Here is a 15,026-nt window from a genome sequence, read left to right on the forward strand (position 1 = left end):
TAAGTTCACCATTTGATGTGGACTGGACACAACCGACTCTCTAGGTAGATCGTCTAGATCAACAGTGGCCTTCAGGCACCACAACTGGTTAAGGACGTGTGTTTTTTCAGGGGATGTCCAACAGACCCTGTTGGTCATGCCCTTTGAAAGCACCCGTCTCTTTGAAGACAAGGCGGACTCGACGTTTGAGAGATTCAAGGTGTCCTGGGCTACAACTCGATCCCTTGGCCGTTTTGTAGCCCCTCACCCCCCGCAGTCCGCCTTTTGACCCTTTCATGGCCATGGAAGGGGCTCCCTCTTGTATTCCTTTTCCAGCCACTGTGCCTCCCACACTACTCAGTCCTTGCATGGCTAGGGACGCGGAATCCCACGGGCTCGTGGGACAGGAAACCAGAGGTCTGATCAGTCCATCCCCACCCCTATTGCAGCATCCAAACCTTCCCAGACCGTACCCACCCTCATATACCAGTTAGTAGCAGGATTTGCCCTCACCTGCCCCACTGGGAGTCCATCACGACGGACAGATGGGTTTTGCAGCTCGTCCGAAGGGGCTACTCTCTTCCCTTCGAGACTACCCCACCGGCCATGCCTCCATCTTACAGCCCCTTACCGTAGGATCATCTGGCACTTCTCCTCATGTGTAGGAAAGTACCATCTTGCCTGGCATGTTACCCCCATTTTTTACTTATATGTATGTATGTTTTTGCCTGTGTCACTGGGATCCTGCTAGCCAGGACCCCAGTGCTCATAAAGTATGCCCTATATGTGTTCCCTGTGTGGTGCCTAACTGTATCACTGAGGCTCTACTAACCAGAACCTCAGTGTTTATGCTCTCTCTGCTTTTAAAATTGTCACTGCAGGCTAGTGACTCATTTTACCAATTCTGATTGGCACACTGGAACACCCTTATAATTCCCTTGTATATGGTACCTAGGTACCCAGGGTATTGGGGTTCCAGGAGATCCCTATGGGCTGCAGCATTTCTTTTGCCACCCATAGGGAGCTCAGACAATTCTTACACAGGATTGCCACTGCAGCATGAGTGAAATAACGTCCACGTTATTTCACAGCCATTTTGCACTGCACTTAAGTAACTTATAAGTCACCTATATGTCTAACCCTCACTTAGTGAAGGTTGGGTGCAGAGTTACTAAGTGTGAGGGCACCCTGGCACTAGCCAAGGTACCCCCACATTGTTCAGGGCAATTTCCCCGGACTTTGTGAGTGCCGGGGCACCATTACACACGTGAACAACATATAGGTCAATACCTATGTGTAGCTTCACAATGGTAACTCCGAACATGGCCATGTAACATGTCTAGGATCATGGAATTGTCCCCCCAATACCATTCTAGTATTGGGGGACAATCCCACGCATCCCCGGGGCTCCAGCATTGACCCCGGGTACTGCCAAACTAGCTCTCTGGGGTTTTCTCTGCAGCTACCGCTGCTGCTAACCCACAGACAGGTTTCTGCCCCCCTGGGGCCTGGGCAGCCCAGTCCCAGGAAGGCAGAACAAAGGATTTCCTCAGAGAGAGGGTGTTACTCTCTCTCCCTTTGGAAATAGGTGTTAAGGGCCTGAGAGGAGTAGCCTCTCCTGGCCTCTGGAAATGCTTTCAAGGGCACAGATGGTGCCCTCCTTGCATAACCCAGTCTACACCAGTTCAGGGATCCCCCAGCCCCTGCTCTGGCGTGAAACTGGACAAAGGAAAGGGGAGTGACCACTCCCCTGTCCATCACCACCCTAGGGGTGGTGCCCAGACCTCCTTCAGTGTGTCCCAGACCTCTGCCATCTTGAATGCAGAGGTGTTAAGGCACAATTGAGACCTCTGAGTGACCAGTGCCAGCAGGTGACGTCAGAGACCCCTCCTGTTAGGCTCTTACCTGGTTAGGTAGCCAATCCTCCTCTGAGGGCCATTTAGGGTCTCTCCTGTGGGTTTATCTTCAGATAACGATTGCAAGAGCTCACCAGAGTTCCTCTGCACTTCTCTCTTCAACTTCTGACAAGGTACCCACTATAAGCCAGGCCAGCCTCCTACAACAAGGAAGTCACGGCTCCCTTGGCCAGGAAACCATGGAGAGGGTCCCTGTGTCAGATGTAGGTTATGGTTGTTATTCCTGCTAATTTCTGGTACCCAAAAAGGACAAGGGCGAACATCCAATCCTCGACCTTTGGGTCCTCAATCTCTTCCTCATGAAGGAGAAGTTCAAAATGCTCGCTCTGACTCAGGACTTGTCTGCCTTGGACCCAGGTGACTGGATGGTAGTGTTGGACTTACAGGACACTTACTCCCATATTCCCGTACTGCCTTCCCACAGATGCTTCCCACGATTCGTGGGAGGTCAGGAGCACTTTCAATTTACCGGGCTCCCTCTCGGGCTTACCAGTGCCCCTCGGGTGTTTACAAAAGTGATGGCGGTGGTTGCATCTCATCTGCGCAGGTTAGGGGTTTCAGTGTTCCCCTACCTTGAGGACTGGCTGTGGAAGGCAGACACGCCCCACAAAGTCGTCTCCCACCTTCAGACTACAGCGAACCTCCTGCACACACTGGGGTTCACTAAAACATGCCAAAGTCACACCTGAATACCTCTCAGATGCTTCCTTTCATCAGGGCTCTTCTGGACACAGTGCAGTTTTGGGCCTATCCTCCCAAAAGCAAGTCCAGGATATTCAGGCTATGATTCTAATATTTCAGCCTCTATCCTGGATTTTGGTGAGAACAACTCTGAGGCTGCTGGGCCTCATGGCCTCGTGCATCGTGCAGATGTCAAATGCTTGCATTGCAGTGGGACTTGAAGTTCCAGTGAGCGCAGCATCAGGTGACTCTCTCCAACATGGTCTAGATCTCAGAGGGGACTGCGAAAGATCTACAGTAGTGGCTTTCAAATCAGGATTGGGTCAGCAGCAGATCCCTCTCCCTTCCCCAACCAGATCTGACAGTAGTGACAGACGTGTCACTCCTGGGATAGGGCGGCAATATGAAAGAGGCAGAGATCAGAGGTCTCTGGGCTCCACACCAACCTTCTGGAGCTATGGGGGATCAAGCTGGTATTGAAAGCATTCCTTCCCTTTCTCAAAGGGAAAGTTGTGCAGGTGTTCACGGACAACTCTACTGCCTTGTCGTACTGCAACAAACAGGGCGGAGTAGAGTCATGGACCCTTTGTCAAGAGGCTCTGCACCTTTGGACATGACTGGCACCACCCTGGTATATCCCTGGTTGTTCAACATCTGGTGGGCTCTCTGAACGCCAGAGCAGACAAACTCAGCCGTCAATGCATAGTCGATCACGAATGACGTCTACATCCGGAGGAGGCGCAAGGTCTCTTTCATAAATGGGGAGAGTCTTGGTTAGATTTGTTTGCCTCTGCAGAGAACACACAATGTCAGCTGTTTTACGCGTTGGAGTTTCCAAGGAGGCACTCGCTCAGTGACGCTTTTTGTATCGAGTGGAACTCGGGCCTCCTTTACAACTTCCCTCCAATACCACTTCTGTCCAGAGTTCTGAAGAATGTAGGAGGCTGGCCTGGCCTGGCTTACCCGATGGTACTTACATCTTGTGTCAGGTCCAGGTATCCCTTATTAGTAGATTAGTAGTGTTCTAGCAGCTTGGGCTGATAGAGTTAGCTATAGCAGAGCAGCTTAGGCTGAACTAGGAGACATGCAAAGTTACTACTATACCACTTATATCATATAGCCATATATCATCAGAATCACAATGCTCAGAGTTACTAAAAATAAAGGTACTTTATTTTAGTGACAATGTACCAAAAATATCTCAGAGGATATACTCCCTCAGGTGGTAAGTAAAATACACAAAATATACACACAAACCAAAATCAGGTAAGTAAACAGTTAGAAAAGTAGTGCAAACACTGTAGAATACAATAGGATGCAATAGGCCTAGGGGCAACACAAACCATATACTAAGAAAGTGGAATGTGAACCACTTAGGGACCCCAGACCTATTGTAGTGTGTAGAGGGTCGCTGGGAGTGTAAGAAAACACTAAGGGTGTCCAAGATACCCCACCCAAGACCCTGAAAAGTAGGAGTAAAATTACCCTACTTCCCCAGAAACACACTAAAGTCGTGATAGGAGATTCTGCAAAGACCACAACTGACTGCAGAGCACTGAAGAGGGATTCCTGGACCTGAGGACCTGCAAAGGAAGGGGACCAAGTCCAAAAGTCACGAAAGTGTCCAGGGGGGCAGGAGCCCACTAAACCCCAGATGAAGGTGCAAAATGGCTGCCTCCGGGTGAAGCTGAAGATTCTGCAACAACGGAAGATGCCAGGAACATCTCTTTTGCACAGAAGATGTCCCACAGCGTGCTGGAGGATGCAGAGTTGTTTCCACACAGAAAGAACAAGCCTTTCTAGCTGCAAAGGTCGCGGTTGAAGAAAGTGGATGCTGCCCGGGCCCAGGAAGGACCAGGAGGTCGCCCCTTGGAGGAGGAGACAGAGAGGGCGCGCAGCAACACAGCCCATGCAGAAGCAGGCAGCACCCGCAGAAGAACTTGAACACGGGTTCAAGAAAACTGAGCACGGTGGTCGTCTCAACACTACAAAGGAGGATCCCACGAAGCCGGTGGTCAACTCGGCGAGTTGAGCAATGCAGGACGGAGTGCTGGGGATCTGGGCTGTGCTGTGCACGAAGGATTCCTTGAAAAAGTGCACAGAAGCCCTAGCAACTGCAGTTCACGCAGTACACAGGATTATTGTCTGGCGTGGGGAGGCAAGGACTTACCTCCACCAAATTTGGACACATGGACCACTGGACTGTCAGGGTCACTTGGATCCAGCTCCTGTGTTCCAGGGACCATGCTCGTCACGATGAGAGGGGACCCAGAGGACCGGTGAAGCAGAAGTTTGGTGCCTGCGTTAGCAGGAGGAAGATTCCGTCGACCCACTGGAGATTTCTTCTTGGCTTCTAGTGCAGGGTGAAGGCAGACAGCCCCCAGAGCATGCACCACCAGGAAACAGTTGAGAAATCATTATCAAATCATTAGCATTTATAAAGCGCGCTACTCACCCGTGCGGGTCTCAAGGCGCTAGGGACAAAGGGGGTGGTTATCGCTGCTCGAACAGCCAGGTCTTTAGGAGTCTCCGTAAAGCGGAGTGGTCCTGGGTGGTCCTGAGGCTGGTGGGGAGGGAGTTCCAGGTCTTGGCCGCCAGGAAGGAGAAAGATCTCCCACCCGCCGTGGAGCGTCGGATGCGAGGGACGGCGGCGAGTGCGAGGCCAGAGGAGGGAGGGGGGCGGGTGGGGACGTAGAAGTTGAGGCGTCTGTTGAGGTATTCCGGTCCCTTGTCGTGGAGGGCTTTGTGTGCGTGGGTGAGAAGTCGGAAGGTGATCCTTTTGCTGACTGGGAGCCAATGCAGGTGTCTCAGGTGTGCGGAGATGTGGCTGCTGCGGGGTACGTCGAGGATGAGGCGGGCCTAGGCGTTTTGAATGCGTTGTAGGCGATTTTGGAGTTTGGCTGTGGTCCCAGCGTAGAGGGTGTTGCCGTAGTCCAGGCGGCTCGTGACGAGGGTGTGGGTCACGGTTTTTCTGGTGTCGGCGGGGATCCAGCGGAAGATCTTGCGGAGCATGCAGAGGGTGAGGAAGCAGGCGGAGGACACGGTGTTGACTTGCTTGGTCATGGTGAGAAGAGGGTCCAAGATGAAGCCGAGATTGCGGGCGTGGTCTGCGGGGGTCGGTGCGGTGCCGAGGGCCGTGGGTCGGCAGGATTAGGCAGGAGGATTAGGCGCTACAATGTCACTGGTAGTCTTCTTGCTACTTTGTTGCAGTTTTGAAGGTGTCCTGGAGCAGTCAGCGGTCGATCCTTGGCAGAAGTCGAAGAGGGAGATGCAGAGGAACTCTGGTGAGCTTTTGCATTCGTTATCCGAAGAGAATCCCACAGGGGAGACCTTAAATAGCCCTCAGAGGAGGATTGGCTACCTAGTCAGGTAAGCACCTATCAGGAGGGGTCTCTGACATCACCTGCTGGCACTGGCCACTCAGAGGCCTCCATTGTGCCCTCAAACCTCTGTATTCAAGATGGCAGAGGTCTGGGACACACTGGAGGAGCTTTGGGCACCACTCCTGGGGTGGTGATGGACAGGGGAGTGGTCACTCCCCTTTCCTTTGTCTAATTTCGCGCCAGAGCAGGGTCTGGTGGATCCCTGAACCAGTGTAGACTGGCTTATGCAAGGAGGGCACCATCTGTGCCCTTCAAAGCATTTCCAGAGGCTGGGGGAGGCTACTCCTTCCCAGCCCTTAACACCTATTTCCAAAGGGAGAGGGTGTAACACCCTATCTCAGAGGAAATCCTTTGTTCTGCCTTCCTGGGACTGGGCAGCCCAGACCCCAGGAGGGCAGAAACCTGTCTGTGGGTTCGGAGCAGCGGTAGCTGCAGTGAAAACCCCAGAGAGCTGGTTTGGCAGTACCCGGGGTCCATGCTGGAGCCCCGGGGATGCATGGGATAGGTACCCCAATACCAGATTTGCCATGTGAACAATTCCATGATCTTAGACATGTTACATGGCCACATTTGGAGTTACCATTGTGAAGCTACATACAGGTATTGACCTATATGTCGTGCACGCGTGTAATGGTGTCCCCGCAGTCACAAAGTCCGGGGAAATTGCCCTGAACTATGTGGGGGCACCTTGGCTAGTGCCAGGGTGCCCTCACACTTAGTAACTTTGCACCTAACCTTCACCAAGTGAGGGTTAGACATATAGGTGACTTATAAGTTACTTAAGTGCAGTGTAAAATGGCTGTGAAATAACGTGGACGTTATTTCACTCAGGCTGCAGTGGCAGTCCTGTGTAATATTGGTCTGAGCTCCCGATGGGTGGCAAAAGAAATGCTTCAGCCCATAGGGATCTCTTTGAACCCCAATACCCTGGATACCTAGGTACCATGTACTAGGGAATTATAAGGGTGTTCTAGTGTGCCAATTACAATTAGTAAAAGTGGTCACAGGATCCCAGTGAGACAGGCAAAAAGAAACTAACACACAAGTAAAAAATGGGGGTAACATGCCAGGCAAGATGGTACTTTCCTACAATCAAGAACGACCGGGCTCAAGTAATCCTTGTGGCTCCGGACTGGGCACGGAGAGTATGGTATCCAGAGCTATTGAGCATAGCCACTAATCCTCCAGTCAGACTGCCTCTTCGGGAGGATCTTCTGTAGCAGCAACAGGGCAGGGTTCACCATCCGAACCTGTCCAATCTTCGCTTTCATGCATGGAGATTGAGCGGCGGCAGTTGACGGCTTTTGACCTTCCACCCTAAGCTGTGAGGTTATCTTGGCAGGCAGGCGTCCCTCCATGGAATACGCCTGTCGTTGGCATACATTTGTGGCATGGTGTACAAACAAATCTCTTGATCCCCTCTTTGCTCCTCTCTGCGGTTCTTCTGTTCATCCTGTCTTTATCCCAGCAGGGCTCTGCTTTGCGCACTCTGAAAGATTACTTGTCAGCTATCTCGGCCTTCTTAAGGTTGCCAGACCAACCTTCTCTTTTTTAGTTTCCTCTTATGGGTAGATTCCTTAAGGATCTTACCCATTTGTTTCCTCTCACTCCATTTATCATGCCTTAGCGGGACCTTAATCTTGTTCTTATTTATTTGATGTGTGCTCCCTTTGAGCCATTACACAACTATTCTTTGTAGCTCCTTACTCTTAGAACTGCATTTCTTGTTGCCATCACATCTCCTTGCAGGGTAAGTGAGCTTCAGGCTCTTTCTTCTAAACCGCAGTTCTTGTCTGTTTTCCCTGACAGGGTGGTGCACCATAACCCAGGAAGCCAGTGGGACCTCTGCGCGAAGGGAAGGTCAGTCTTCCACCAGAGCTCTTCCCTCAGTGTCCAGTGGACGTGGAAGATCAGAGAAGTGTTATTCTGTTAGAAAACGCTTTCGGTCCCTGTCGAAGTTGAGGAGATTGACGTCGAGAGGAGGTACGGTGCCGACATGCTCACCGTCGAAGTCGGGCTCGATGTTGCACAAGCGTCGCCGCTCTACGTCAAGATACCGCACGACATCGAAGACTCCACGATACACGACGTCGAGTAGCATATCGATGTAGTTGGAATCGATGTCGAGATGAAAACGCAGACGTCGTGGTTCGACATCGAGGTCCCGCTTAACGCCAACACCTAGACGTCAGAAAAGTCGATGTTGAGGAGACAGAAATGGAGAAGGATCTATTCATCATCAGATTCACACCATTCCCCTTCTCTGGTGCTTATCCCTTCGTCGCCTTCTCCTCATGCCTCTCCTCCACCAGCTGCTATGCCTCTTCAGCTTTCAAGAAGTCAGCCTCCGCTGCGGTCAACTGATCCGGTTCTTCCAGCACCCGTGCCACTTCCAGTGCCTCAAGTGCCTATCAGTGCCCCAGCTCCTAGAGCGCACTCAACATCGCGCCACCGTTCTCATCATGGCCATCAGTCATCATTCCGGTCAAGGTCAAGACATTCTCACCACAGATCTAGGCATAGATCAAGATCACTTGCCCATCAGAGAGATTCCTCGTCCTCTACCAGAGATTACTCACCTACTTTATCAGATTCACCTCCACCTCGTTCCTCGCCGGTTGATGATATCAATACCTTTCATGAGGTTCTGGTACGAGGTGCGACAAAACTCAACATTCCGATGGCTGCTCCTACCCCATCTACTTGCTATATTTGAGACTCTCCAACAACATACCCGCCAGACCTTTGCTACCTCTGGTACCTCGCCTTCTAGAGCCTGCTATGGAAGTTTTTCTCATGCCGACTACGACTAAATCTGCTTCCTCCAGACTACAGAAAAAGTATCGTCCTTCAAAGCAAGATCTTTTGTTTCTGCGTTCCGACCCTCCACCTGAATCGGTGGTAATACTTGCTGCTCGCAAATCCCACGCTACCTCTCCGTCTTCTACCTCTCCTCCTGACAAAGAGAGTACGAAAGTGGATTTAACAGGCTGCAAAGTCTGTAGTTCGGCTGCAACCTCCATGAAGACAGCAAGCGCAACAGCCCTCTTGGGCAGATATGATAGGGCCTTGTGGAATTCCCTACTCTAGTTTGCAGAACCCCTCCCGAGAGATCATAGGGAGGATTTTTTGGAGATTGTCCAAGAAGATGCCATGGTCTCTAATCAGATGATTAGTGCAGCGGCAGACTCTTTCTTGCTCTCCGCGCATACATACTGCCACGGAGTAACGCTAAGGAGACATTCATGGCTGCGTCTTACATCACTGAAGCCGGATGCTCGGCAGCACATTCTGAACCTACCATTTTCAGGGTCCACTCTATTCGGCTCCCATGCCGATGATGAGATGGCAAGGATGAAGGTTGAGGGGACACATTGAAGGCAGTGGGTCTTGAAAAACCCAAAGAACAACGAAGGCCCTTCCAACCTTTCCAATGTCGCTATTCTACTCAGAGGGTTCAAACCCCTCAGTGGCTCCCTGCAAGATCTCACCAGCATTTCCAAAGATCTTATCAACCTCAGCGAAAAACGCAGAGAGGACGAACAACACTTCAGTCCAATCAGGTTTCTCGACAACCTTCAGCCTCAAAACCCTGAAAATGTCCTTCCCCCAAGTCCATTACCCACTCAGGTGGGGGGAAGAGACACCAATTGCCTGGCAGAGTGCCAACGGATTACAACAGACTCTTGGGTCTTAAACATTGTACAGAATGGAGATTGTCTGAGGTTTTCCACTCCGTCCCCAAGCATTCCGCCAAAATCCACCACTTCTCATCTCGGCCTTCTAAAGGCAGAAGTTTCCATCCTCCTTGAAAAGAAAGCAGTGGAACCCGTTCCCCTCAACCAACAGGGGAAAGGCATTTTCTCATTCCAAAAAAGGACAAGAAAGAGTTCAGACCCATTCTAGACCCGAAGATTGGCAACAAATGGATCCAAAAGGAAAAGTTCAAGATGCTAGCCTTGCACCAGATATACCCCCGATTAATCAAGGGGACTGGCTTGGCTCAGTAGACCTACACAATGCCTACTTTCATATCCCCATCGCAAAAAAGCATCGGAAGTTCCTGAGGTTTGTTGTGGGACAAGATCACTTCCAATGTTCCGTCCTACCATTCGGTCTCAAGTCAGCACCCAGAACTTTTCCCAAATGCATCGCTGTGGTGGCAGCACATCTCTGAAGACATCGGATCTTCATCTATCCATATCTGGACGACTGGCTAATCAAAGCATCCACCCGTGCAGAAGCCCAACTGCATTTCTAGTGGACACGCGATCTCCTTTATCGGCTAGGGCTTCATGTCAAGGATCTCAAGTCTACGACAGTTCATGTCCAGAAGTTGTACTACTTAGCAGCTACTATCGACACACTACAGGCAAAAGTGTGTCCTTCGGAGGAACAACGCTTGTCTATTCTCCAGAAGTGTTGGGCACTCCAAACTATGCATAGCCGAACAGTGCGCACAGTCTCCTAACTTCTCGGCTCCATGGCCTCCTGCATCTTGCTGACACCGAACACTCGCCTCCACATGCAACCTCTTCAGGAGTGCCCAGAGGACCAATGGAATCAACTGTAGGGAAACTGTGAAAACCGAATTCTTCTGTCCACCTGTCCAATCAGATCCCTCTCTGGGTGGTGTTCTCCAGCCAATCTCCTAAAAGGGATGCCTTTCCATCCACAGCCTCCAGCACAGACTATCGTGACAGATGCCTCTCTCCTCGGATGGGGAGCCCATATGGGTCACCTACAAACACAAGGCCTCTGGTCTCCCAGGGAGTTGTCATACCAGATCAATCTCCTCGAACTCCGTGCGGTGCACCTAGCTCTCAAGGCTTTTCTCCGACAACTTGCTTGTCCAGACAGACAATACAACCACGATGTCTTGAGTCTTGTCTCAAGAGTCCCAGACAATATGGCACTGGCTCCTAGCCAGGAGGTTGAACATAGTGGCAAATCACCTTCCAGGTGCTCAGAATGTACAAGCGGATGCCCTCAGCAGAGTTTTCGAAGAGAACCACGAGTGGGTGCTCAACGAAGATGTTGTTCAAAATATCTTTTGTTTGTGGGGCACACCTTCTATCGACCTCTCCGCCACAGAGGAAAACAGAAAATTGTCGCGCCTTCACTGCCAGGTTTCACCATCCAGAATCGCTGAATGCTCTGTGGCTAGACTGGTCCAAATTCTGTACGCCTTTCCACCAATTCCACTGATCCCAGCAGTCCTTCTCAAACTCTCAATGACTTCAGCCAGAATGATTCTCATTACGCCAGAGTGGCAGAAGAAGTGGTGGTTCCTGGATCTTCTTCACCGGTCACTCCGTCCACATCTCAAGCTGCCATGCAGGTCGGACCTCCTGACAAAGTTCGGAGCGCAGATGAGACACCCCAATCTCTCCTCCTTGAATTTGGCAGCATGGCTCCTAAGTTAGTACAGTATGGGTACCTTAAGCTTACACAGGATTTTATAGAAATCCTAAAAGAGGCGAAGCGGCTGTCTACCCGTACGGCATATTCCTTCAAATGGAGGAGATTCTGCATCTGGTGTTCCTCTAAGAGGATAGACCTTACATCTTGCCAGGAAGATGTCATTCTTCCATATTTGGCTCAATCTGGTCTGCAACGCTCTTCAATAAAGGTCCATCTGGCAGCTCTGACTGCATACAGAAATGTCCTTCGCAAACCTCTTTCTTTAGGATTCCAGTCATCAAAGATTTCCTAGAAGGGTTAAAGAAGGTCTTTCGTCCAGTTAGGCGCCCTTCTCCACCATGGGAACTTAGGGCCACATGTACTAAACGTTTTGCACGTCGCAAACAGCGAATTTCGCTGTTTGCGACGTGCAAAAAGCACATCGCAATGCACAAACCCAGTTTTGCGATTCAGCAATCTGGTTAACGAATCGCAAAACGGGTTTGCGACTCACAATTAGGAAGGTGTGTTCCCTTCCTAATTGCGACTCGCAGTGCAATGTAGGACTATTTTGTGACCGTGAACGCGGTCGCAAACCAATCGCAGTTTGCACCCATTTCAAATGGGTGCTAACACTTTCGCAAAAGGGAAGGAGTCCCAACGTGACCCCTTCCCCGTTGTGAATGTCAGTGTAAGAATTGTTTTCAGAGCAGGCAGTGGTCTTACTGACCACTGCCTGCTCTGAAAAAATGAAACAAAAACGTTTCATTTTTTGTTTTTGTAATGCATCTCATTTTCCTTTAAGGAAAACGGGCTGCATTACAAAAAAAAAAAACTGCTGTATTGAAAGCAGCCACAGACATGGTGGTCTGCTGCCGTAGCAGGTCACCATCCCTGTGAGGGCCGCCATTCGCAATGGGGTCGCAAATTGCGACCCACCTCATGATTGTTCAAGAGGTGGGCATTTGCGACCCCCTTGCGAATTGCATATGGTTTCAGGGACACCATCCTACATTCGGATTTGCGACTCGCATATTGCGAGTTGCTCTGACTCGCAATTTGCGGGTCGCAAATCCGAAATTTCGAACATGTGGCCCTTAATGTGGTCCTTTTGTGACTCATGCAAAATCCATTTGAGCCCATACACAAAGCATTTCTACAACACCTAACTTGGAAAACTGCTTTCCTTGTGGCAATCACATCAACACCAAGGGTTAGCGAGATTCAGGCTCTCTGTGCCCACGAGCCTTACACAGTTTTCCACTCCTCCAAGGTAGTGCTGCCAACACATCCTAAATTCCTGCCCAGGGTTATATCTGACTTTCATGTCAACTTGTCGATTTCCTTGCCAACTTTCTTTCAAAACCCATCTACTCCAGCAGAGAGGGCTCTCCATTCTCTAGACGTAAAAAAGGGTGTTAAAATTCTACTTGGATTAGACCAGTTCTCTTCGAAAGTCTCTAAAATTGTTTGTTAATTATGGTCTGGTTCGCACCAGTCTGGCCACCTCCAAACAATCAATATCAAGATGGATTGTCTCCTGTATCGTATTTTGCTAACAACTAGCTGACAAAACACTAGCTGGTAGATGTAAGGAAATGCCTTCTTGGCATGGTTACCCCCTGACATTTTGCCCTTGCTGATGTTAAGTTATGATTTGAAAGTGTGCTGAGGCCTGCTAACCAGGCCCCAGCACCAGTGTTCTTTCCCTAACCTGTACCTTTGTCTCCACACTTGGCACCCCCTGGCATCCAGGTAAGTCCCTTGTAACTGGTACCCCTGGTACCAAGGGTCCTGATGCCAGGGAATGTCTCTAAGGGCTGCAGCATGTCTTTTGCCACCCTGGGGACCCCTCACTCAGCACAGACACACTGCTTGCCAGCTTGTGTGTGCTGATGTGGAGAAAATGACTAAGTCGACATGGCACTCCCCTCAGGGTGCCATGCCAACCTCACACTACCTATGGCATAGATAAGTCACCCCTCTAGCAGGCCTACCAGCCCTAAGGCAGGGTGCACTATACCACAGGTGAGGGCATAGGTGCATGAGCACTATGCCCCTACAGTGTCTAAGCAAAACCTTAGACATTGGAAGTGTAGGGTAGCCATAAAAGTATATGGTCTGGGAGTCTGTCATACACGAACTCCACAGCACCATAATGGCTACACTGAAAACTGGGAAGTTTGGTATCAAACTTCTCAGCACAATAAATGCACGCTGATGCCAGTGTACATTTTATTGTAAAACACACCCAGAGGTCATTTTAGAGATGCCCCCTGAAAACATACCCGACTTCCAGTGTGGGCTGACTAGTTTTGCCAGCCTGCCACACACCAGACATGTTGCTGGCCACATGGGGAGAGTGCTTTTGCAGATGGAGGATTCCCCCAATAGGATTAGGGATGTGCCCCCCATCCCCTCAGGGTGGAGGCACAAAGAGTGTGTAGCCACCCTCAGGGCTAGTAGCCATTGGCTACTAACCTCCCAGACCTAAACACACCCCTAAATTGAGTATTTAGGGGTCCCCAGAACCTAGGAAGAGAGATTCCTGCAACCTGAAGACGAAGAAGGACTGCTGACCTGAAGCCCTGCAGAGAAGACGGAGACACCAACTGCTTTGGCCCCAGCCCTACTGGCCTGTTTCCCCACTTCAAGAAAAAAACTGCAACAGCGACGCGTCCCCCAGGGTCCAGCGACCTCTGAAGCCTCAGAGGACTACCCTGCATCTAAAGGACCAAGAACTCCAGAGGACAGTGGCCCTGTTCCACAAAGACTGAAACTTGCAACAAAGAAACAACTTTTAAAGGACGACACGTTTCCCTCCGGAAGCGTGAGAATTTCCACTCTGCACCCGACGCCCCCGGCTCAACTTGCAGAGAAACAACACTACAGGGAGGACTCCCTGGCAACTGCGAGCCCGTGAGTAGCCAGAGTTGACCCCCCTGAGCACCCACAGCGACGCCTGCAGAGGGAATCCAGAGGCTCCCCCATAACCGCGACTGCCTGCTTCAAAGAAGCCGACGCCTGGTAAAGGCACTGCACCCGCAGCCCCCAGGACCTGAAGGATCCGACCTCCAGGGCAGGAGCGACCCCCAGGTAGCCCTCTCCCTTGCCCATGTGGTGGCTTCCCCTGAGGAGCCCCCCCCTTGCCTGCCTGCTTCACGGAAGAGACCCCAGGGTCTCCCATTGAAACCAATTGCAAACCGGACGCCTGTTTGCACTCTGCACCCCGCCGCCCCTGTGCCGCTGAGGGTGTACTTTTTGTGCTGACTTGTGCCCCCCCCGGTGCCCTACAAAACCCCCCTGGTCTGCCCTCCGAAGTCGCAGGTACATACCTGCTGGCAGACTGGAACCGGGGCACCCCCTTCTCCATTGAAGCCTATGCGTTTTGGGCACCACTTTGACCTCTGCACCTGACCGGCCCTGACCTGCTGGTGTGGTAACTTTGGGGTTGCCCTGAACCCCCAACGGTGGGCTACCTTGGACCCAACTTTGAACCCTGTAAGTGCTTTACCTACCTGAAAAACTAACAAATACTTACCTCCCCCATGAACTGTTGAATTTTGCAGTGTCCAATTTTAAAATAGCTTATTGCCATTTTTGCCAAAACTGTACATGATATTGTGTTGATTCAAAGTTCCTAAGATACCTGGGTGAAATACCT

The sequence above is a fragment of the Pleurodeles waltl genome, chromosome 4_1 (genome assembly GCF_031143425.1).
Source record: "Pleurodeles waltl isolate 20211129_DDA chromosome 4_1, aPleWal1.hap1.20221129, whole genome shotgun sequence".
Taxonomy (NCBI): Eukaryota; Metazoa; Chordata; class Amphibia; order Caudata; family Salamandridae; genus Pleurodeles; species Pleurodeles waltl.